At 40.9% G+C, this 23,727-nt stretch overlaps 1 protein-coding gene across 2 annotated transcripts in view; it reads left to right on the top strand.

The window, feature by feature from the left end:
• vegfc (vascular endothelial growth factor c) overlaps positions 1 to 23,727 on the top strand; it is a 222,495-nt gene that overhangs the window by 107,569 nt on the left and 91,199 nt on the right. The window lies entirely within an intron of this gene.

Below are 23,727 nucleotides of genomic sequence, written 5' to 3'. Positions count from 1 at the left end.
GCTTCTTGAAATTAATGGTCAGTATGGAGATGAGAGCGTCTTCCCCAATCTTCGCATTGCTATTCAGATAATGCTAACCATTGCAGTTTCCATTGCCAGCTGTGAGAGATCACTCAGCAAGTTAAAACTAATACGCTTGTATTTGAGAGCCTCCATGGTCAAGGCAGAGTCTGTGATCTTGCTCTGCTGAGTGTAGAAAGAGAAAAAACTGAAAAAAACTGACTTTGATCACATCATAGACCAATTTGCATCAGTGAAAGCAAGGAAGATGCAGTTATATTTTTCATGTAGTGCCATTATTTGTTAAAGTTATCTAAAAGATGGGTGTCAGATGATTGGACAGGGGCACAATTTCTGTGCTTGCTATAGGCACTACTTTCCGTAGATATGCCCTGGCTGTGGCCATTGGATACTATGCCGTGCTTAGAGCAAACAACTTTTAAATAGTGCTATTGCATGTATTTGCCTTCAAAAACCAGGATTTTTTTGTCAGTGAAGTTTCAAGCATTTCAGGCTAGGAGATGCCAAAAACAGCCGTGAGTGAAAATGAAACACTTTCACTACTTCAACAATTTATGAGCTGCAAAGAATTTGAAGGTATCAGCAAACATCTTGAACATTACAATGAAAATGAAGACTTGGAAGATGCAATCATTGAAAGCATTGTATGAATCAGTCTATTATCTGCACTAGGTGCCTACACTGATTTTGTCCATTTGCAATCAATCAAAAGACAATGGCAATGTACACTGGCTGAATTCCTCCATCAACAACTATTAGGAACTAATTTTGTAGTACTGTAGTAGTATTGGTAGTGTTCTAATTTGTTCTGTGTTTCATTCAAATGCATAACTTTTTATTCATTTAAACATTTCATTTTCTCTTTTATATACATTTATAACTATTTGCATGGTAGTTTTAGCCAATTGGAGCCCAAATGTACTGGTCCTGATGTGTCCCAAATAACCAGAATCCTCAATACATAAATTATATATATAATTAATATGCAGTATATTTTGGCCCGGTATATATATGCGGGCCAAGCTCCTACATCAGGTCTCAGGACCCAGTCCTAATTAAGTGTCACAGCCCTAAACATCGACTGTTTATTCCTTTCCATAGATGCTGCCTGACATGCTGAGTTCCTCCAGCATTTTGTGCGTGTATAACTCTAAAACATTGAGGGTGTATCTTCAAGCTTCTGTACCTCCTGTACCAGAGTTACTGCTCTTATTGAATGAAGGAGCAGGCTTCAGGAACGGTGCAATCTAGTTTTGCTCCTTTCTCGTACACTCTCTTCAAAAATAATAATGAGTTGTCCGTGTCTATTTCAAATTTCCTGATCAGTGAGAGGAGCTGGGCATCTGCAAGTTTATTTTCTTCCCAGTAAGATAGATACTTTATTGATCCCAAAGGAATTTACAGTGTCACAGTAGCATTACAAGTGCACAGATATGCAAATATTAGAAGAGAAGTAAGAAAGAATTAAAGAAAAAGTTACCAGAGACAGTCTAACAGGAGGCGGTCATCATTTCCCTGGCTATAGATTGACTCCTTATAGAGCAAGAATGACCTCATGTAGCATTCTTTGGAGGAGCACGGTTGTCTTAGTTTATCACTAAAAGTGATCCTCCGTTCAGCCAAGGTGGCATGCAGAGGGTGAGAAACATTGTCCAGAATTTCCAGGATTTTCCGTAGGGTCCTTTGTTCTACTGCAGCCTCCACTGTGTCCAGCTTGACTCCTATAACCGAGCCAGCCTTCCTAGTTTATTGAACCTGTTGGCATCACCTGCGTTGATGCCATTGCCCCAGCACACCACCGCATAGGAGATCACATTTCAGAAAATAAAAGGGGAAGCTAAGGAGGTCTGTGTCACTTAGAAAGAATCAAAGTGTAATGCAAAAGGCTTCAAGCACCTTCAATTTATTACATTTTAGTTAACTGCTTTTTGTTATTGGATGTAACAGCTCTAGAATCCAAATGGCCTGGATGCTTGGCCCTCTGTAATTGTTGCTAGTTGTCACAAGAACTCTGCCACTCAAAGCTCTGCTGGGAAAATGGGCCTCTGAGCTTCCAAGACAACGTTTTCCCCCATTTGCCAAAAAAGTGCTGAATAAAATTAGCAGCTAACATTGGGAATTACAAATGCACAGACATCAAAGGGCCAGCAGATATCACTGGAGGCATTCAGTCTTGTTTCAAAATTTAAATACTGAAATTGGTATTCAGAACGTTTACCTCGTGTGTGTTTTTGATCAATGCGTGGCGATCTTTTCACCACCTGAAAAAATTGTTTCAATAGTAGTCACATTGCATGAAAATGTGCTCTATATCCAATCAAGTTCCCCAGAGCTGTTTGAGCCAGGAACAGAGGGGAGAAGTGTTCTTTGTCTTGTGATTGGCAATGGAACAATAATGACAAGGAAATCCCACTCATAATTCTAAGGAAAAGTTTCTGGAATGTAAGTGAGCCAGAAATGGGAAAGCTTTTTAATGTTTAAAAAGTCAAAGGATAACCAAGATCAGTAAACTTTATTTGTGTGTGTGTGTCATACTCTGCCAGAGCCTTGGCGACCACTTTTTTTCAAGTTGTCGTCTTGGAAGAAAAATTCTGCGAGTGGTCCCCCACGTCTTTCTCACAGCGCAGTTTTTTTTTATGAGGCTGAGTTGCGAGCTCGACACTCAGCCCAGAACGGATGGAAAGCGTGTCCGGGAGCGGCCCGACTGGATTCGAACTCGGGAACTTCGCGCCAGAGTCCAGTGCTGATATCACTGCGCCACCAGCCAGCTCAGTAAACTTGTTAGTCAGACTGCCTATTGATTTTGATTTATTTTCACTTGTTGTTCATTGTCAGGTTCCTTTGACTAGATGGAAACATTTGAATAGCTGTTACTAGCATCGTAGATTAACTCAAAAGAAAGATGGGATAACTCCACAGGCCTGGCAGCATCTATGGAAAGAGAAACAATTAAAGTTTATTGTTGTATGCACAAGTATGTGTCTGTACAGGTATGATGAAAAACTTACTTCCAGCAGCATAAAATCAACATAAAATCAACATAAAATCATTAATTGAACATAAATTATATAAAATAATCCATGGAGGGACTGAATTCTAACAAAATAAATCAAAGTCCATTGTTGTGCAATGTGGGTAACATGGTCATAATGCTGCCATACTAGGGTTGTGCAGATCAGTTCAAGAATTGAATGGTTGAAGAGAAGTAGATGTTCTTGAGCTTGGTGGTGTGGGACTTTAGATATCTGTATCTTCTGTCCAAAGGCCCAGATATTGGGGATCATGTTATATAGACGTTGCCTTCTTGAGGCAATGCCTCACGTAGGCACAAACAGTGATGTTTTGGGTCAGTCAATGTTTTGGGTCCATGAACATTCGTCATTTGAACTTAGTCTTGTTCCTAGCTGGTGTCTAAATTTGTATTCCATAGGTACTGATGTCAGTAAGTTACATGTCGTATGACATGGGCGATCATGGTCTTTCCGTGATCATGATTGTACTTGGCAATGTTTTCTACAGAAGTGGTTTGCCATTGCCTTCTTCTGGGCAGTATTGTTACAAGACTGGTGACCCCAGCCATTGTTAATACTCTTACGAGATTATCTGCCTGGTGTCAGTGCTCGCATAACCAGGACTTGAGATGCACACCAGCAGCTCACATGACCATCCACCGGCTGGCTTCATGTGACCATGATTGGGAAGCTGAGCAGATGCTACACCTTGCCCAAGGGTGATCTACAGCCTAGCAGAAGGAAGGAGTGGCTTGTACCTGCTTTGGTAGAGATGTATCTTCACCCCATCACCCAACTGATGAGATATGATTAATAATAATAGAAAAATTCTTACGTTAATTTAGTGTCCTCCATGACCACAAGATGCTGTAAAGTCACTTTGTCTTGCAGCTCTCTGTAAGAAGATAAATTTCAAGGTTGTATATAGTGTACATACTTTGATAATAAATGTTCTTTGAACATTGGACTTTTTGAACCAGTTATAGTTATAGGCAGGAAAACCAAACTTGCATTTTGCTGTCATAATCTCATGACCTTGTGATAGTTCTGGACTTTCTGCTTCTGGCAGCATTTCAACAGCAGCTCTCTGACAAAGTCTGTGTGGATTGGTGATAACATCTCCTTGCTGACAATCAACACAGGTGCACCTCAGGGATGTGTGCTTAGCCCACTTCTCTACACTCTCTAAACCAGTGACTGTGTGTCTAGATATAGCTCAAATACCAACTACAAATTTGCTGATGATACAACCATTGTTACTAGAATCTCAGATGGAGACGAATGGGTGTACAAGAGTGAGATATACCAGCTAGTCGAGTGATATCGGAGCAACAACCTTTCACTCAATGTCAGTAAGATGAAATACTGAATGGAGACTTCAGGAAGAGTAAGATGAGGGAACACAAACTAATCCTCATGGAGGGATCAGAAGTGGAGAGAGTAAGCGATTTCAAGTTCCTGGGTGTCAGGATCTCTGAGATCTAACCTGGTCCCAACACGTCGATGCGGTTATAAAGCAGGCAAGGCAATGGCTGTATTCCATCAGGAGTTAGAGGGGATTTGGTTTGTCAACTAAAATACTCAAGGACTTCTATAGCTGTACCGTGGAGGACATTCGGACAGGCTGCATCACTAGTTGGTATAGGAGGGCTACTGCACAGGACTGAAAGAAGCCACACAAAGTCAACTCCTTCTTGGGTACTAGCCCCCATAGCACCCTAGACATATTCAAGGAGCGGTACCTCAGAAAGGTGACGACCATAACTAAGGACCCCTGTCACCCAAGGCATGCCCTCTTCTTATTGTTACCGTCAGGAGGGAGGTACAGAAGCCTAAAGGCACACACTCAGTGATTCAGGAACAGCTTCTTCTCCCCTGCCATACGATTTTCTAAATGGACATTGAACCCACGAACACTATCCCACTTGCCCTTTGAATTTACCCCCAGACCCCTAAAAGCATGATCCCTAACGTTTGATATTGGGAGAAAGGTACTAGATCTCTCCAGGCCTCTCAAAATTGTACAAACTTCTATTGGGTCTCCCCTCAACTTATGCTGCTCCAAAGAAAATAACCTCAGCTTGTCCAATGTCTTTATTGCACACACCCTCCAATCCTGGCATTATTTTAAATGCTCTTCTGTACCCTCTCCAAAACCTCCGCATCCTTCCTATAATTCAGGGTGGCAATCCAGGTATGAATGAATTAAGTCCGGTTGGTGGCCTAACCAGAATTTTCTTTTATTTATTTTACTTAGAGATACAGCACAGTTAGAGACTCTTCCAACCCTATGAGCCCACACCGCCCAATCACACCCATGTGACCAGTTAACCTACTAATACATATGTCTTTCTGAAATGTGGGAGGAGCCCCATACATTTCGTAGGGAAAACTTACAACCTCTTTACAGACAGCAGCAGGAAATGAGCCCAGGTTGCTGGTGCTGTAATGGTATCACGTTAATTGCTATGCTACCAGGAAGCCACAGTATTTTGTACCACTCTGGTAAGCAAATCATCACACCTTTGTTCTGAGCCTTGTGCATCGGACAGACTTGACAGGATGAGGGGGGCAATATCCCGTACAGTCCATGTAGTGTCTCCCTGCTCTTTGCAGCCCTGTTAAATTCTTGGATAAGCTGTTCCCAGGCAGAACTTGGCAATTTTCCTGAGAGCACAGGGCTGATGTTTATCACTTGGCTAACCATGGACTAAATTTCAAACAAGAGAAAATCTGCAGATGCTGGAAATCGAAGCATCACACACAAAATGCTGGAGAAACTCAGCAAGCCAGGCAGGAGCCATGAAATGGAGTATAGTCGACGTTTCAGACCAAGTCCCTTCATCAAGACTGGAGAAGAAAAGATGAGGAGTCAGTGTTGGAAAGTGGGGGGGGGGGGGGGTAGGGGAGGAAGAGACACAAGGTGATAGATGAAACTGGGAGGGGGAAGGGGTGAAGTAAAGAGCTGGGAAGTAGATTGGTGAAAGAGATGCAGGGCTGGAGAAGGGCAGAATTTGATAGGAGAGGACAGATGGCCAGAGAAGAAAGAAAAGAGAGAGGAGCACCAGAAGGAGGTGGTGGGCAGGTAAGGTGTTAAGGAGAGAGAGGGAAAGGGGATGGGGAATGGTGAAGTTGAGAGTGGGAGACATTACCGAAAGTTCAAGAAATCAATGTTCATGCCATCAGGCTGGAGTCTAGCCAGACAGAATATAAGGTGTTGCTCCTCCAACCTGAATGTGGCCTCATCACGACAGCAGAGGAGGCTTTGGACAGACATGGAATGGGAATGGGAAGTGGAATTAAAATGGGTGGCAGCTGGGAGATCACGCTTTTTCTGGCAGACATAGTGTAGATGCTCGGCGACACATTCTCCCAATCTACATCGGATCTCACTGATATACAGGAGACCGCACCGGAAGCACGGGATAGAGTAGATGACCCCAGCAGGCTCATAGGTGAAGTGTCGCCTCAACTGGAAGGAAAATCTGCAGATGTTGGAAATCAAAGCAACGCCCACAAAATGCTGGAGGAACGCAGCAGGCCAGACAGCATCTATGGAAAAGAGTTAACATTCGACACATTGGGACACAGGATTCAACAATCCTGACCCTTCATCAGGATTGGAAAGAAAGGGGGAAAGGTCAGAATAAGGTGGTGGGGGTGAGGGTAGGAAGAAGCAAAAGGTGGCAGGTGAAATCGGGACAAGGGAAGGCGGTGAAATAAAGAGTTGGGAAGTTGATGGGTGAATGAGATAAAGGGCTGGAGAAAGGGAAGGAGGTGATATCTCTCCAGTGTCTTGAGATCCCTGCTGTAGGTACTGCAGATCTAAGAAGCATAGCAGAGGAAAAGGACACCTAATACCCTGGAGATCACGAGTCTTGTGCCAATTCTGAATTCTTACAATGTGATGACATACAAGCAGCCACTATGAGGCTACCTTAAATAATGCAGTGGAGAAGACAAAGCAGTTTCTCCATTTAAAACATGTCCAATTAAGATAAAATTAATTCCAATTGCATAATAATATGTTCTGAACACAACACCTCCTCTATCTTACGAACAAATGTCTGAAGGGAAACAAATGTGAATTGTGCTCTGTTAACAAGCTGTGAGAGATTTATAATTCATTGAAGCTGAGGGGAAGTGTAATTTGAGGACCACCTACATACTGGTCCTTCTAGAAATCTTAACAAATGCTCCATTCTAAAAAGCATTCACTGACAGCTGAACTAAAAGCTCTTAAAGGACTGCAGTAAAATTATCTTGATTGGACAAGAGCCTGTGTTTTCTCCAGAGAGGAAAATCTGATTTTAGGAAAGGGAAAGGAGACCTTTGCATTTATACAAGGTCTTTCACAACCTCAAGACCTGGTTAATGCTAACGAAGTGTGATCGATGTCTGGCCACTCAGGTATCGCTGGAAAGCAGTGGCCAGGTTGCAGTCAGCAAGATCCCTGCTGGGAATTGTTATTTGCTAATCCCTTCCCTTCTCTACACAACATTCACATCTGCCAGTTCCATTTGTGGGGAGTGGGAGCAGAGGGCAGGTTAGGCAGCTCCTCTGGAGTGAAATATCCCCTCATTCTCAGGCAGCGTAGTCTAAGTCGTGGTATGGCTCTTACCCAGAATACTCACAATGCTCTTTTGCCAATCAGACATTTATAATGGAAGTGAATGATGCAATGAAAAGGTTATATGGTAAATAGCTAGTGAAGAAAATTTCCTACATCTGCAAATTTTCTCGTGTTTTTGAACCAAGTGCTGTGTCTCTCCCAGGGCAATAACCCTAGCACTGAGGCCCCAGTTACTCCAGTGGGTGACATTGGACTGGGCCGTCACGTCATAATAGTCCAGAAACTGACATTCCATTCTAGGCTACCCTACGAGGAGCTAAGCACCACATGGCTAAACTCTAGACAGTACCGCTCTCGGGATCTTGGGAACTCACAGGCCTCTGTATCAGGACAAGGTGACAATCCTCGGAGGAGGCGGAACCAGCCACCAATAAACCGAGTGGATATCAATGCCCCACCGGGTGTTGAATGCCTCTCTGTCACTCAGGAACACCTCAATGTTTGCAAAAAAATGTGATCTTTCAGCTTGAGTACCCTAAATTACCAGTTACGCTGGACCTTCCTCTGAGAATAATGCTGAGAGCTGTGGTGTAGGGCTAGCCTCTTGCATCTTCTAACGCTCGATTGCTCTATTACAAAATGCTGTTGGAGGGTATATTTCTACCCCCCCCCCCCCCCCCCAGTATTTAACTGTTTATCCAGCATTTTGACATGCAGTTGATATAATCAGAGAGCATGATGTCTGACTGGTATTCTCTGACAACATTCTGAAAATACATTGCGTTCAATTCTTATTTTTCATTCGAGTACACAGTGTTCTGAGATCAGTGTTCGGCTTGGACAGCCGAAATGTAAAATTACCCTTTGATAAGTTCAAAATTCAAATTAAGTCGATTGGTTTATTGTCAAAGTACGTACATACTGAATATGTTATTATATTCTGGTAGTCTGGTGTGGGTGGGTGTGGGGGGAGGGTTGTGGTCGACAGCCCGCCCCAGCATTCCTAATCCCCTGATGACCAGTGTTATTTATTGTTCTTGTGTTTAAAAGGCTTTCATGGGATTATGGTGGGATGTTCAAGTTAACTTATTGTTATGTTTTAGCTGGGCTATTCAGTTATTTGCATGTGTATTTGTGGGTCACCCTGACTGTAACCAGGGTGTGTAATAACCAGCTCCCCTGTTTGTTTGTGACTGAGTGGGTTCTCTCCCTTGGTCACCCAGCCTGTTTTTGTGCTTGTTGCAATAAAACCAGCTGTTGAGTTAAACAAACTTTTCTTGTCTGTCATCATGGACCGAATACTCACCACAATATACATCAAATTCATTTTCTTGCAGGCGTTTACAGGAAAAAGAAATACAATACAGCTTTACAAAAACTAGACATAAACACACAAAGACTGGCAAAAAACCAACATGTAAAAGTAGACAAACTGTGTAAATAACGAGAAGATGAGTTGTAAGGAGTCCATGAAAGTGATTTTGTATGCTGTAGAGTCAGTTCAAGATAGTGAAGTAAGCTATTCATGATGGTTGTAGAGTAATAATTGTTTCTGAACATGTTTTTGTGGAACCTAAGGCTCCTTCTGAATGGTAGTAGTGAGAAGAGAGCATGTGCTGGATAGAGAAGGAAGGCAATCAAATTTTAATTAGAAAATCAGAATCAAAATTTAAAATAGGTAACTCGGATTATGAGGGCACAAATCATGAAACATTGAGCATAGAACAGCAGAATACAGAAACACACCTTTTAGGTCACAATGTTTCTCCCAAACTTGGATTACAACTCAGTGTTCAACACCATCATACCCTCAGTGCTAATCAGCAAGCTCCAAAACCTGGGCCCCTGTGTCTCCCTATGCAATTGGATCCTTATCAAGAAACCACCATTAGCGCAGATCAGAAATAACGTCTCCACTTTGCTGACAATCAACACTGGGGCACCTCAAAGGTATGTGTTTAGCCCTCTGCACTATTCTCCCTGTGTTGTGAGGCACAGCTCAAACACCATCTATAAATTTGCCACTGACAACTATGTTGGCAGAATTTCAGATGATAATAAGGAAGAGTACAGGAGTGGGATGGATCAGCTCTTTGAGTGGTGTCCCAGCAATATCCTTGCACTCAGTGTTAATAAGACCAAGGAATTGATTGTGGACTTCAGGAAGGAGAAGTCGAGGGAACACACACCAGTCCTCCATAGGTGATCAGCAGTGGAAAGGGTGAGCAGTTTCAGGTTCCTGGTTGTCAACCTCTCTGAAGATCTATCCTGGGACCAACATATTGATGCAATTACAATGAGGGCATGACAGCAGCTATACTTAAATATGAGTTTGAGGAGACTTAGTATGTCATTAATTGCTCTTATAAAATTTCTACAGCTGTAATGTGGAGGGTATTCTAACTGATTGGTATGGAGGGGCCACCAGACAGGACTAGAAAAAGCTGCACAAAGTTACAAACTCAGTCAGCATCAAATTAAATTAAATTTATTTTGCCTATATATCATCCAAATCCCTTTAATCACTGAATATCCACGTGCCCATCTAAAGTCTTTTAAATGCCACTATCATACCTACTTGCTAGCTCTGTGTAACCCATTCTAAGCACGCACAGCTCTATTAGAACATTTGCTCCGCACATCTCCCTTAAACTTTCCCACCCTCATCTTAAGTGCAGGTCATCTACAACTTGACATTCCTACCCCGGGAAAAATATTCTGGAAGTCTACCCTGTCTATATCTCTCATAATTTTATTAACTTGTATCAGCTTCTGACATTGCAGAGAAAACAACCTAAGCTTTCCCCTGCATCAAGGACATCCCTAAAAGGCGGTGTCTCAAAAAGGTGAAATCTATCATTAAGTAACCCTCATTACTCAGGACATGTCGTCTTCTCATTGCTCCCATCAGGGAAGAGGTGCAGGAGCCTAAAGACGTCCATTCAATGTTTTAGGAACAGCTTACAAAAAAGTGGTGTAGTCAGCTCAGTTTATCACAGGAAAAGCCCTCCCAGCAACTGAGCAAACCTACAAAGAGTGTTGCCAAATTAAAACAGCATCCATCATCTACGACTCCCGCCATCCAGGCTACGCTCTCTTCTCGCTGCTACCATCAGGAAAGAGCTCCAGGAGCCATAGGCCCCATGCTGAGAAACAGTCATTACCCTTCAACCATCAGGCTCCTGAACCAGTTGGACATCTTCATTTCACAACGACACTAAACTGACCACTGAACACAACCTTTCGACTCACTTTCAAGGACTCTATAGCTCATGTCCCCAGTTTATCTATCTATCTCTTGTTTCTTCTTGTATTTGCACAGTTTGTCAGTCATTGTGTGCAGCATTTTCATTGATTCTATTGTACTCCATTGTTTCACTGCGAATGCCTGCAAAAAATGAACCTCAGGGTAGAATTTGTAACATATACATACTTGGATAATAAAATTAACTTTGAACTTTGAGCATTTTTCCCTCCACTTTTAGATTTCTGAACGGATAATGAATGACCCACAAACACTATCTCACTATTTTTGCTTTCTTTTTGCACCACTCATTTAATTCATTTTTTGAAATATTTATTACTTATTTGTAATTTATATTTTTTTAAATTTACTGTACTGTGCTGCTGCCGCAAAATACCATATTTCACGACATACGTTATGTCATTGATAATCAAGCTGATTCTGATTCTGAAGTTCGACCGTCCGGTCCTTAAAGGTCAGAAGGTCTACACCAGACAGCACCCTAGTAAGCACTTGAGAAGCAGTATGGTTGGTCTACAGAGATTTTGAAGCAATAGTAATCTTGAGGAGAGCAGACCCTTTCTGGCTGTGGGGGTGAAGTTGAGACGCTGTCTGAAAGAGTGGAGCATGGAATTTGGTGACAGGGGTCACAGAAGAGTGCAACAAAATTTGGCAACTTATCATCTGTGAGATTTCAGTACATTATAAACATTTGTTCAAAAATTGAAATGAATATTTGTGTTTGTAAATTGCATTTCAGCCCGTACTTTGGTTTTGAAGTGCAGTCATTTGGGTTGGACTGTGATTGTCATCACCCTCACTTTAGTTTGCTTTGTCCAAATAGACATCTTCCAGGGACATAGGTTTATAAATCAACTCTGTGTCATCTGGCCAGCTCTTATGGATGTTAAGTGTCACAAATTCTTTAACTCATTATACTCCTTGCTGTATGTCCAAGCACTAATAAGTCACGAGCACCAGAATTCTCTTTTTGGTCTATACCTGCTGAATAGACAGGGGAAACTGACTGATGTTTGTTTGGTGAAGCCATTGTGTTCATTCGCTTTATACACTTCCATTTGCACGCCAAAAGAATAAAGTTTAATTGCAACAAGCAATCTGCAGGATGAACCCAGCAGATCAGACAGACATCAGCTATGGAGAGGAATAAATATTTAATGTTTTGGGCTGAGACTCTTCACCAGAACCTAATCCTGATGCAGGGTCTCAGCCAGAAATTGACTGTTTGATCTTCTCAATGGATGCAGTCTGACTTTTTGAGTTCTTCCAGCATTTTGTGTTAGTCTGGGTTTCCAGCACCTACAGAAATTCTTGTGTTTGTGATTTGGGCCAAACAGTGTCTGTGGGAGAAAAGGAGCTGTCAACATTTTGGTCAAAGCTCCAATGCAGGGTTTCAACCTGAAACATTGCCAGTTTACTTTCCTCCCACGGGTACAGATTTGACCCACTGAGTTCCTCCAGCAAAATGTTTGTTGCTCCAGGCTACCGTATTTACATTCTGTTGTGTCTTTGATAACATTCTGCTTACTCACTTAAGGATACCATCAGCCACCATTGCAGACTCATTTCTTTGCACCCTCACCTAAGGTAAATCTTTTAATTACGTATGACATGGGTGATCGTGGCCTTTCCATGACCGTGCATGGTCTTGGCAAATTTTTATGCAAAAGTGGCTTGCCATTTTCTGGACAGGGTCTTTACAAGACAGGTGACATCAGCCATTATCTATACTCTTCGGAGGTTGTCTGCCTGACATCAGTGGTCACACAGCAAGGACTTGTGATAAGCACTGGCTTCCCATATGACCATCCACCACCTGCTCTCATGGCTTCATGTGACCCTGATCAGGAGGGATCTGCACCAGCTACACCTTGAACAAGGGTGACCTGCAGGCTTCCAGAGGGAAGGAGTCAACTTATACCTCCTTTGTTGGAGATGTATCTTTACCCTGTCACCCTTTGAAGTCAGTGCACAATGAATCAATGCTGTTATGCTGCCCATATAGGACTATTGACTAGAATGAATTCAAGGTACATGTCTCAAAGAAAGTTCTGAAAATAGAATTTGATTATTAACCTAAACCCTAAATACAGTGATTGATGTCTCCTTTGCTGGTGGATAAAATGTATCACAGCATGAGAGGACATTCTTAGAGGGCTTCTTATACCCACAGGTTGTTGTGAGGCTACTGTGGTGAGTTCTTTCTTTTGCACAGATTGCATAAACAAACTGCTTATTTTAAAATGCCTTGCAGTAAATCAACTTCACATTTTGGTTTAAATGGGATTGGTTATTTTTAATGTCTGAAGTACTGTATATAATAATGTTTGCAGTCTTGAGTACTTACTGTCTAAATGAGTTTTGACAGAGTGCACACTGACTGGATTAAAAACCACTGAATTTTGCTCACTCCCAGCTCCGTGGTTTGCTCCCACGATGAAACCACAATCCTGGTTTCAATTCAGGGTCAGGGCAAAACAGGGCAACAATTTTTTTTCAAAACTGTTGCTTCCTCAGAAGTTTTTTTTTTGCATTTATTATAGACTGCTTGAAACTGAACATAAATATAACTTCAGACAAATTGTATCAGGTAGGAATTCGGAGAAACAAGTAATTAACTGTTATTGAATATAATGCGCTGAATTGCATAACAATGTTGACATGTTTCAGTAGTTCAACGAAGCTAAAATTGTCTTGTTGATGATTTTCATTGGTACTCAGTGTCTGAAGCTTCTCGCTTAAGTGTCCAATAATAATCAGCCAACTTTGATGGAGTCCCGTTGCCCTAATACCGTTTCTCCATGATTGCAATGTCCTGGTGAAACCTTCAACCATGCTCATCACTCACAGTGCCAAGATTTGCAGGGAAGTTGTCTAAGTGGGAATGCAGAGAAATGAATCTTTAGTGACACATAGTTTGGTGCTTATAACTGCCAAAAAAAATTTCAGAAACATCATTGAATACCTTCCATGTAATTTTCTCTGGTCCCACTAGTTCGTCAAATTGTTTGACAATTGATGACCTGTTTGACTTGTGGACCATTAAAAATATCTTCCTTAATCTTGGCGTCAGTTATCCTGACTTGACTTATGAAATGAAATAAAGAAATGTAGGCGATTTCAAAAAACTGCTGCGTGTTAGGGAAATGTTATGGTGATTTTCACGATCAGCCTAAAAATCCATAAGACACACCCAAAAGTACTCAGGGAGTAAAAGTCTTTGTTGCCCAATGTTATTTGTTTAATGTAACTATAGTTGGAGATTATTTAATTGTGTTGTATTTTACTAGAGAGTGCTCTTTGACAAGGTTTTAAATCCAATACAAGCATTTATTTAAAGGTTTATCATTTCTTTGTTCTACAACTTTGATGCAATCTTTAATGATCTAATGGCTCATTCTTACATGATTAGATTTGAATATGTCCTTCCACTAAGTTGGTGGAAGTACCAATAGTGGCACAATGGGGACACAAGGTGTTTGGATACTTCCTTAGTTAATAATGTGAAGTTCAAAGATTATGTTCAGCCAATCTCAATTTATAAAAGTGGAATGAGCATAAAGAATATTTTGTGATTGTTATGCCAAATCTGATGTAGTATAAAAAACACAATTAAGTGAAAAAAATACAATAAAAGCACAATAAATATAAATACACTAGATTAGTTTATATATATATTGGCCAGTTGTACAGGTAGGGTCCCTGTAATGCAGGGATTCCCAACCTGAGGTCCATGAACCCCTGGGTTAATGGTGAGAATCCATGGCATAAAAGAAGTTGGGAAAAGAAACCTTTGAGAGAAGGTTGTAGAGAAATAAAAGAGATTTATGAAAAAAAGATGAAGTTAAACATACAGGTAGGACACACAAAATACTGGAGGAACTCAGCAGGCCAGGTAGCCTCTATGGAAATAGGTGCAGTCGACGTTTCAGATTGAGGCCGTTAAAAGGATCTCCTTCCTGCTGAAGGGTCTTGGCTCGAAACGTCGAACAAACTTTTTTCCAAAGATGCTGCCTGACCTACTGAGCTTCTCCAGCATTTTGTGTGTGTTGTTTGGATTTCCAGATCTTCTCGTTTCAGACGGATAGGAAACAGATTTTGAGCAGAATTGCACAACAATCTCAAGACAAAAGTAAATAACTCACGTCAAGTAGCCAGAAACAGTGGTTATAGTTTATTGACATTCAAATACTGTTCTATTTCTCCTTGTGTGCTCGTTTAACTGGAATCTTTCTCTCTTATCAATGCATCATGGAGCCACTTCTTAAATGCTTCCATGCTTTCTGCTTCATCTATTTTAGGTGGTGCAGGTTTCACAATTCTCCTTCACCTTTACTCTATAATGTATTAATGTTTATCTTATAGTTAAGTCTCTTTGCTCATTATTCATCCAAAAAAAAACCACTTTGACATGTTAAATATCTTCCTAATCTTGATGGCTTATATTTTGTCTCTTTTCCATTCCTGAGTCTGTCCAATATTTCCCCATACTTCGATTCTTTCAAATCAGGTTACTGCTTTGTAAGCATTTCACTTTATTGATGTTTTCTATTTACTTTTTGTGGTATGAAGTTCAGAATTGCATCAAGTGACCACAAACTAACTGAAGTTCAGTACAATACTGATGTAACAACTCTTGATTTTATATTCTATTTTGCTAGAAATGCAGCAACATTTCTCTTTGGTTTGACCTCTTGCAGCTTATTGGACTCCATTGTTACTTTGATTGCATCACCTTACACACTTCATTTGTTCCTTTACCCTCTTCTTGAAGGAAGGCTTTCTTGTCATTCCTCGACCACGTTATTTTGTATTCCATTTCCTCATGTTCATTCTGTTATGCGGATTTGGGTATTATTCATATGTGTCCATTGTGCCCAACTCTCACCCACCGCCATCACCATTCCAATCTAGATCAACTTCAGAGTTCAAATCATATAGCTACGGGTTTTTGAATACTCCATCTCAAGTCACAAGTGTCAGAAGGTTGTGGATTCATGGCCAACCACAGACACCTGAGCATAGAGTTTCTAGGTCCCATTACACATCATCAGATAGACTGCATTTCACAATCAAGATTCAAGATTGTTTATTTTCATTCTTCAGTACAGTGTAATAAAAAAGAACACAATGATTATTACTGCAGATCTGATGCAACATAAAAATACACAAAAAGCAAAAATAAAACACAATGAATACAAACAGGAGACAGTCTGCAGATGCTGGAAATCCAAAGCAACACACACTACATGCTGGAGGAACTCAGCAGCTCAGGCAGCATCTATGGAAATGAATAAACAGTCGACATTTCAGGCTGAGATCCTTCTTCAGAATTGAAAAGGAAGGGGGAAAGTGACAGAATAAAAACATGGGGGTGGGGAAGAGGATAACTAGAAGGTGATAGGTGGGTAGGAAAGATAAAAGGACTGCAGAAGAAGGAATCTGATAGGAGAGGAGAGTGGACCATTGGAGAAAGAGAAGGAGAAGGGGACCCAGAGGGTGGTGATAAACAAGGAAGAAAAGGTAAGAGGACAGAGTAGGTAAAGAATGGGGGAGGGGGAGGGAAATATAAATATAAAAGTATTCCTATTAAACGCAACGTACACATAACTGTTGAGTGTGGCTGTCTCAATATAAGATTAGGTTATGTACTGTACATTGATTGTATGTACAGAAAGTGTCACTAAGTGCACGTAATCAATTTGAAAGCACAAAATTTACCAGCAGAGTGAAAAGCCTCATTTAGCAAGCAGAATCGTAAGAACATGGAGGAAGTAGGAAAAGAGAAACAAAAGCAGAAGGCAGAATATAGTGTTATAGTTACAGAGCAAGTGCAGCGTGTGTGACCAAATAAAGTGCAAGGGCCATGACAAGGTAAACTGAAAGAGCAAGATTTCATCTTTATTGTACACGAGTCTTATAACAGTGGGACAGAAGCTGCCCTGAAGTCCAACTGCTCTCCCAATTGACCCCATGGCATTTCTTCATATAAGATGGAGGAGATATACTTGATGCCCTCGCTAACCTTTATCTTTCAACAGATTCTCACCACCTGGGTATTATAACATTACCGTTGCAGGACGTGCTGTGATAGTTAGCTTTGACGTTTTCTGCAAAGACAGACAGACAGACATACTTTATTGATCCCGAGGGAAATTGGGTTTCATTACAGTCGCACCAACCAAGAATAGTGTAGAAATATAGCAATATTAAAAACCATAAATAATTAAATAATAATAAATAAATAATGCCAAGTGGAAATAAGTCCAGGACCAGCCTATTGGCTCAGGGTGTCTGACACTCCGAGGGAGGAGTTGTAAAGTTTGATGGCCACAGGCAGGAATGACTTCCTATGACTCTCAGTGTTGGATCTCGGTGGAATGAGTCTCTGGCTGAATGTACTCCTGTGCCTAACCAGTACATTATGGAGTGGATGGGAGTCGTTGTCCAAGATGGCATGCAACTTGAACAGCATCCTCTTTTCAGACACCACCGTCAGAGAGTCCAGTTCCACCCCCACTACATCACTGGCCTTACGAATGAGTTTGTTGATTCTGTTGGTGTCTGCTACCCTCAGCCTGCTGCTCCAGCACACAACATGAAAAAATGATAGCACTGGCCACCACAGACTCGTAGAACATCCTTAGCATCGTCCGGCAAATATTAACGGACCTCAGTCCCCTCAGGAAATAGAGACGGCTCTGACCCTTCTTGTAGACAGACTCAGTGTTCTTTGACCAGTCCAGTTTATTATCAATACGTATCCCCAGGTATTTGTAATCCTCCACCATGTCCACACTGACTCCTTGGATAGAAACTGGTCACCAGTGCCTTAGCCCTCCTCAGGTCCACCTCCAGCTCCTTAGTCTTTTTCACATTAAGCTGCAGATGATTCTGCTCACACCATGTGACAAGGTTTCCCACCGTAGCCTTTTACTCAGCCTCATCTCCCCTGCTGATGCATCCAACTATGGCAGAGACATCAGAAAACTTCTGAAGATGGCAAGACTCTGTGCAATAGTTGAAGTCCGAGGTGTAGATGGTGAATAGAAAGGGAGACAGGCCAGTCCCCTGTGGAGCCCCAGTGCTGCTGACCACTCTGTCTGACACACATTGTTGCAAGCGCACGTACTGTGGTCTGCCAGTCACACTGCAAAAGTGCTGCATTGGCTGTAAAGTGTTCAAACTTGGGCTGGGATGTATAAGGGGACAAGCCTTCCACTCTACCACTTGCTGCTTCTATCACTATTGGTGAAATTATTTAAATTAGCTCTGATTCTCCCTACGTGTCATCAGTGACATCAGTAAATCGGCAAATGGGAATATTCGACATTTGGAATGGAGTCCGTGTTCCTCCAATATTGGGCCATTCTGTAGGAAATATGCCTTCCTCAGACCCATTCCGCTTGACCTCTTCCTCTTCTGATGTTCTTTGCCAATTTCGGATCCAGTTCATCATCATGCCTTCAATTCATTGTCTCTTGACCTTTGGAGCAGCCTGTTGTGTAGGACCTTGTCAAAGGCCTTACTAAAGTCTACATATATTACATCCATCACAAAGCCTTCATTAATCAATAAAATCTAGATCAGATTTGTGAGGCATGCTTCTGCACATCTACAGTATTCTTGTGAACACAGTACCCACCATAGACCTAAATTTATTCTGAGATGAGACATAAGGATAGAGAGACACAGCACGAATACGGGGCCTTCAACCCATTGAGTCTGTGCTATCTTTCTACACCCATATTTACTCTGATGATACCTTAAACCATTCTATTCCCCCCACAATTTCTTATCAACTCCACACATACTCTGTTACTGACCCACACACAAGGGGCAATTAATAGTGGCCAATTAACTCCCCAGTGTGCACATTTCTTGAATGGTGGAAGGAAACTGCAGCACCCAGAGGAAACCAATGTGTCCACAGGGAGAACGTGTAAACTCCACACAGACAGTAGCAAAGGCTTGAACCAGGGTCAGTGGAGCTGTAAGACTGCACCGTACCAAATGCAACATTGTGCTGTACTTATCTCTATGCACAGTACCAAATTAGATTGTTGCTTTTAGTATTAAATAATTGGTGAGTCTTGTAGTGGATATTAAAAAAAAACTTCTAATTTGGGGTACGCCTTTATTTCTTTCCTGCATTGATTGATTTAAAGATTTAAAGATTAGATATATCTGTCACATGGACATCGAAACATATAGTGAATGACCAATACAGTTTGAACCTACGCTATGATGAATATATCTATTTGTATTGATATATAAACAAATGCAGAACTATTCTGTGATCCTCACTTGGACGATTCAAGCACTGTTCTTGTGAGGCCTCCAAAAGGACCACAACATTGCTGTAGTGTTTGGAGGCTTGTATGCCTCAATGACCTGGAGGGCTACATTTTCTGGAGTCAGGGGCCTTGTGTTTTGACTCTTGCTAGGGTCACCCATGCCAATCAGGTCAAAGAGTAGAGGCCAGACTAAGATTTATCCACCGGTCCTCCAGATTCGGTAGTTCAGTTCAGGGCTAACAACCCTGACTGGTAAAACAAAATTGTTGTGGAAGCAGCAATGAAGAATCCTTCTGTATCCGTGTGGAACGGTATTCCTGAGTTTCCACCCGGGACTTGTATGACTGACAGTAGGGAAAGCCTAGAGGGGTCTCCTGGCATGATAAAGAAAGCCATGAACACTGCAAAAACCAAGACCAAAAGTGGTTTTGATGGCTAAGGACAAACAGAAATGGAGGGACTTCATTGTTGTGCTCAATGCCAGCAGCGTAACAAGCATTAAGAAGAAATTATCATGAAATAAACGGAATGCATACAAATCCTTTGAAAGCTCAACTGCTAAAGATACTACAGTGGAATGTAACAACCAAAAGAGGCACAAGAAGGAGACATTGTAAGCACATGCTGTACCATATGCTAGTAGTAGTTTAATTGCTACTTACATCAGAACCTCGTGTATTTGTAGTTCTACCAAGCCTTTGTGAATCAATCCATTACATTCTTGAGCAGCCCATACGTTGATAATTGACAGAGATTGAGTGCTTGCACACTGCACTCATTCAGCCTGCTGGTGCATTGCAGGGGCTACCAAGGCTGTCGTGGCTGTTTGCTGCAAAGTCCGCTTACCACATCTTATCCAGAGAAAGACAAGAGACGGCACAACATCATGCTACCTGACACAACTTGATCCAGTCATTCCCTTGTGAATCTAAAACCATGCAACGCAATGAGGATAGTGCTGTAACACTGAAGTTAGCGTAATAATTCACAGCTCCCGCAGTCGGCGATCAGGGTTAAATTTCTGCTGCTGTCCATAAGGAATTTGTTTGTTCTCTCCATGACTGTGTGGGTTTCCTCCAGATTCTTTGTTTTCCACCCGCACTTCAAGGCTTATGGGATAGGTTTAGTAAGTTGAGGGCGCTGGGAGCATGCCGACGTTAGTACATATTCAAACCGTGTTGGCCATTGACACAAATAATGCATTTCACTGTGTGCTTCGATGTCCATGTAAAAATAAACCTAATCTTTAAATCTTTGAATCAATCAAAGCAACACAGGGCACTCCATAGCGAACAGTATACGAGAAGGCCTATCTTTGAATGATAGAACCAAATCCCTTTGAGACCCACTTCTGCATATATAATAGGCATACAGACAATGGAATGATGAACAGGACATTTTTTTTATTTGCTTCCAAGTGGCAGTTAAATACTATGATTTGCATCTTGCTTCATGATGCGCATACCCAAGAATGTAAAACTTGGTGTCCTGAAATTTAAGATGATAACTATTATAGAATCCCATCTGTTAACCTTTGAAAATGCTTTAAATCGCCTGTTTAAGACTTGCCGCCACTGCTATAATGTAGTTTTTTTGGTTATTTTTTAACGTTCTGGCAATTGATCAGTCACGATTGTAAAGAGTGGTTGAGCAGGCTTGCTGGGTCTGTTGGTCTAGGTTTGTTTTAGCCAGAGGGTGGTGAATCTGTTGTATTCATTGCCACAGATGACTGTGGAGGCCAAATCATTATGTATATTTAAAGCAGAGGTGGCTAGTTTTTTGATCAGTGAGGCTATCAAGGGTTGCGGGGAGAATGCAGGAGAATGAGGTTGAGAAGGATAATGTATCAGTAGTGATGGAGTGGCAGAGCAGACTCAATGGGCTGAACAGCCTAGTTCTGCTTTTATTTCCTAAGGTCTTATGCTCTATTCCTGTTCCTATTTTCTTCTGTTCTGATATTCACTAGTTCTTATGAACACAATGGAATTGCTTCATTCTGAATTATGGGTTCTTCTCGATAGCATTTCAAAGGAAACCAAACTGCACAACTTGCTGTTACTCTGTGGCTATTTCTGTTCAGATCTTTTTTAACTAGCACTACGCAGATGAGAGGGTTAAAGTCTGGCACCTAATTAGTGGGCTGGGGGGGGGGGGGGTGCAAATTTCTCCATAGCAAGGTATGAAAATATGTCCATCCTTAAATAGAATGCAAGGCATTTATCTGAAACCTTTGAAATCCTTGGTTAAAGATCACTTAAAATTTTAAAAGCCTAGTCTCAAAATAAATATTCAATTCAGCCATGAAATATTTTCTTAGATTGTAGGATGATTCAGGATAAACATGGGCTTTAATTGAAAAAAAATAACTGCCCTGAACGTATAATTTCTTGTGTCAAATCAACAGAGTTCACTTGGTTTGGTGTTTAACTGAGCTTTTAGCTCTGCTTCCCTTATCCAACAGCTGGAAATTATAAACATTTTACAGGATATGCAAAGTAGATTTGCTTGTCTGATAAAGTAGAAAACAATGTCTGTTAATTAAATAAACTAAACACTTTGACATGTTTAGAAATCAGGCTGACAGCTATATCGCCACATTCTTGCTCTATTCTTTAAAACAGATTGCTGTATGATTTAATAATGGCCTAAGATAAATATTCATAAGCTTACTTTTTATCCCCACAAGAGCACAGCATAATGCTTAAATGAAAGAGAACATTTATGTCACACGTCCAACCTACCAACATGAAAGATTTGTGACAATGGAGTTACTGAGATGATATCTGAGGCAAGGCAGTCAAAATTGCTTTGCCAAGTTTCCACGGAATGGTTTATGCATGCAAGACAGGCTATCATGTAATAGAGTATCCTTTTTAACCTCTTTATTGTCGGTAATAATTAAGTAAAAATGGGAAATATTTGTCTTCTTTTTGGACAATTTACCACATGAATATCTCATTCCTTCACACCCCTGAAGTGATTTATTTCAGAGTGAAGTTACTTATTTTTATTTTGTGTGGCCAAAATGCACAGATTATCACAGCAATGTCTTACAGGAGTGTGAACGGGGGAGTTTATCAGCAGAGAGAGATTTTAGAGCGCCTGTCCACAGACCTCTGCAAGCAGCAGGCCAGATAAGTAGTGAGACCCGCAGTTAGCATGGCAGGAATATCAGGCCAGACCTGTATTTGGCCCCAGATGTAGGAACATATGTAGATCTTAGCCTCACATCACAGGAATAATGTGATAATGCTGGAGAGGTTACAGAAGATAACTACAAAGAGGTTGCCAAGAATTATGATTATGAGGAGAAAAATCAGACTGTGGCTGTTTTCTTTATAATAAGTTATTACCCTACAAAATTCAGGCTCCTGAACTGACAATCACCACAATTCTGAACTGATTCCATGACCTGCAGACTGACTTTTAAGGATTCTTTGCAACTCATGTTCTCAGATGTATTTCTAGTTGCAGTTTGCCTTCTTTTGCATGTTGGTTATCAATCTCTATTTATATATACAGTGGATTCTGGTTAATTGGAGCAACCACAAAAACTAATTGAGAAAATACCCAGGATTCCCTTTGCTTATTTGGGATACTCTGCCACTTAATTGGGACAGAAAACAGCTACCAAACAGTTTCTAATCAGCATCAGTCGCGTGCACTTGTGTGGTCGTTTGTCACGACACTGTACTTAGAATGGATAGCGCCAGTTGTGTGTATTTGTGTAAAAAAAGCACAAATAAATGGCAAGAAATAAGCAGTAAAACATTTCGAAATTGTTTTGCTCACTGCGGTTCCAAGTGTTCAGGCTTGGAGATGCCAGAAATGGCCAGGAGTGAAAATGAAACAAATTCTGTTCTTCAGTAGGATAGTAACTATGAAGAATTTGAAGGCATTAACAATCATCTTGAATGCTTCAATGTAAATGAAGATTTGGAGGATGTTATTGCTGATAGTATTACATGAAGGCAGTCTATTATCTATTATCTGTACTACGTGGCTGCGCTGATTTTGTTTATTTACAGTCAATCACAAAAACGCATCTGCATACACTGCAGGAATTCCTCTGTCAAAAACTATTAAGAACTAATTCACAGTATTATAGTAATACAGGGTTATTGGTATTGTTCTAATTTGTTCTGTATTTCATTTAAATACATAAATGATTACTCAGTTAAATGGTAATTTTCTGTATACCATTTTTTCTATTTCTGTGAAACCAGCTAATTGGAGCAGTCACTTAATTGGACCAAAATGTACTGATCTTGGTGTGTCCCAATTAATTGGAATCATCCATATAATTTTTTTGTAAATTCTATTATATTTCTTTTTTCCTAGTAAATATCTGAAAGGAAACAAATCACAAGGTAGTATATATGGCAACATACAGTTTACGTACTTCAATAATAAATTTACATTGAACTTTGAAGAGAGACCAAGGGGAGATTTAATTCAGTGGTAGAAAATTGAGGCCTAGATATGGGTAGGTAAAAGGAAGTGTCTGAGAATTGCCACTTGATCTCAGCAAGGCAGAGATACTACAATGGCATCCCCTTT

The sequence above is a fragment of the Hypanus sabinus genome, chromosome 7 (assembly GCF_030144855.1).
Source record: "Hypanus sabinus isolate sHypSab1 chromosome 7, sHypSab1.hap1, whole genome shotgun sequence".
NCBI classification, from domain to species: Eukaryota; Metazoa; Chordata; class Chondrichthyes; order Myliobatiformes; family Dasyatidae; genus Hypanus; species Hypanus sabinus.
The sequence above is the reverse complement of the archived record's forward strand: the minus strand, read 5'-3'. Positions and strand labels throughout refer to the sequence as shown.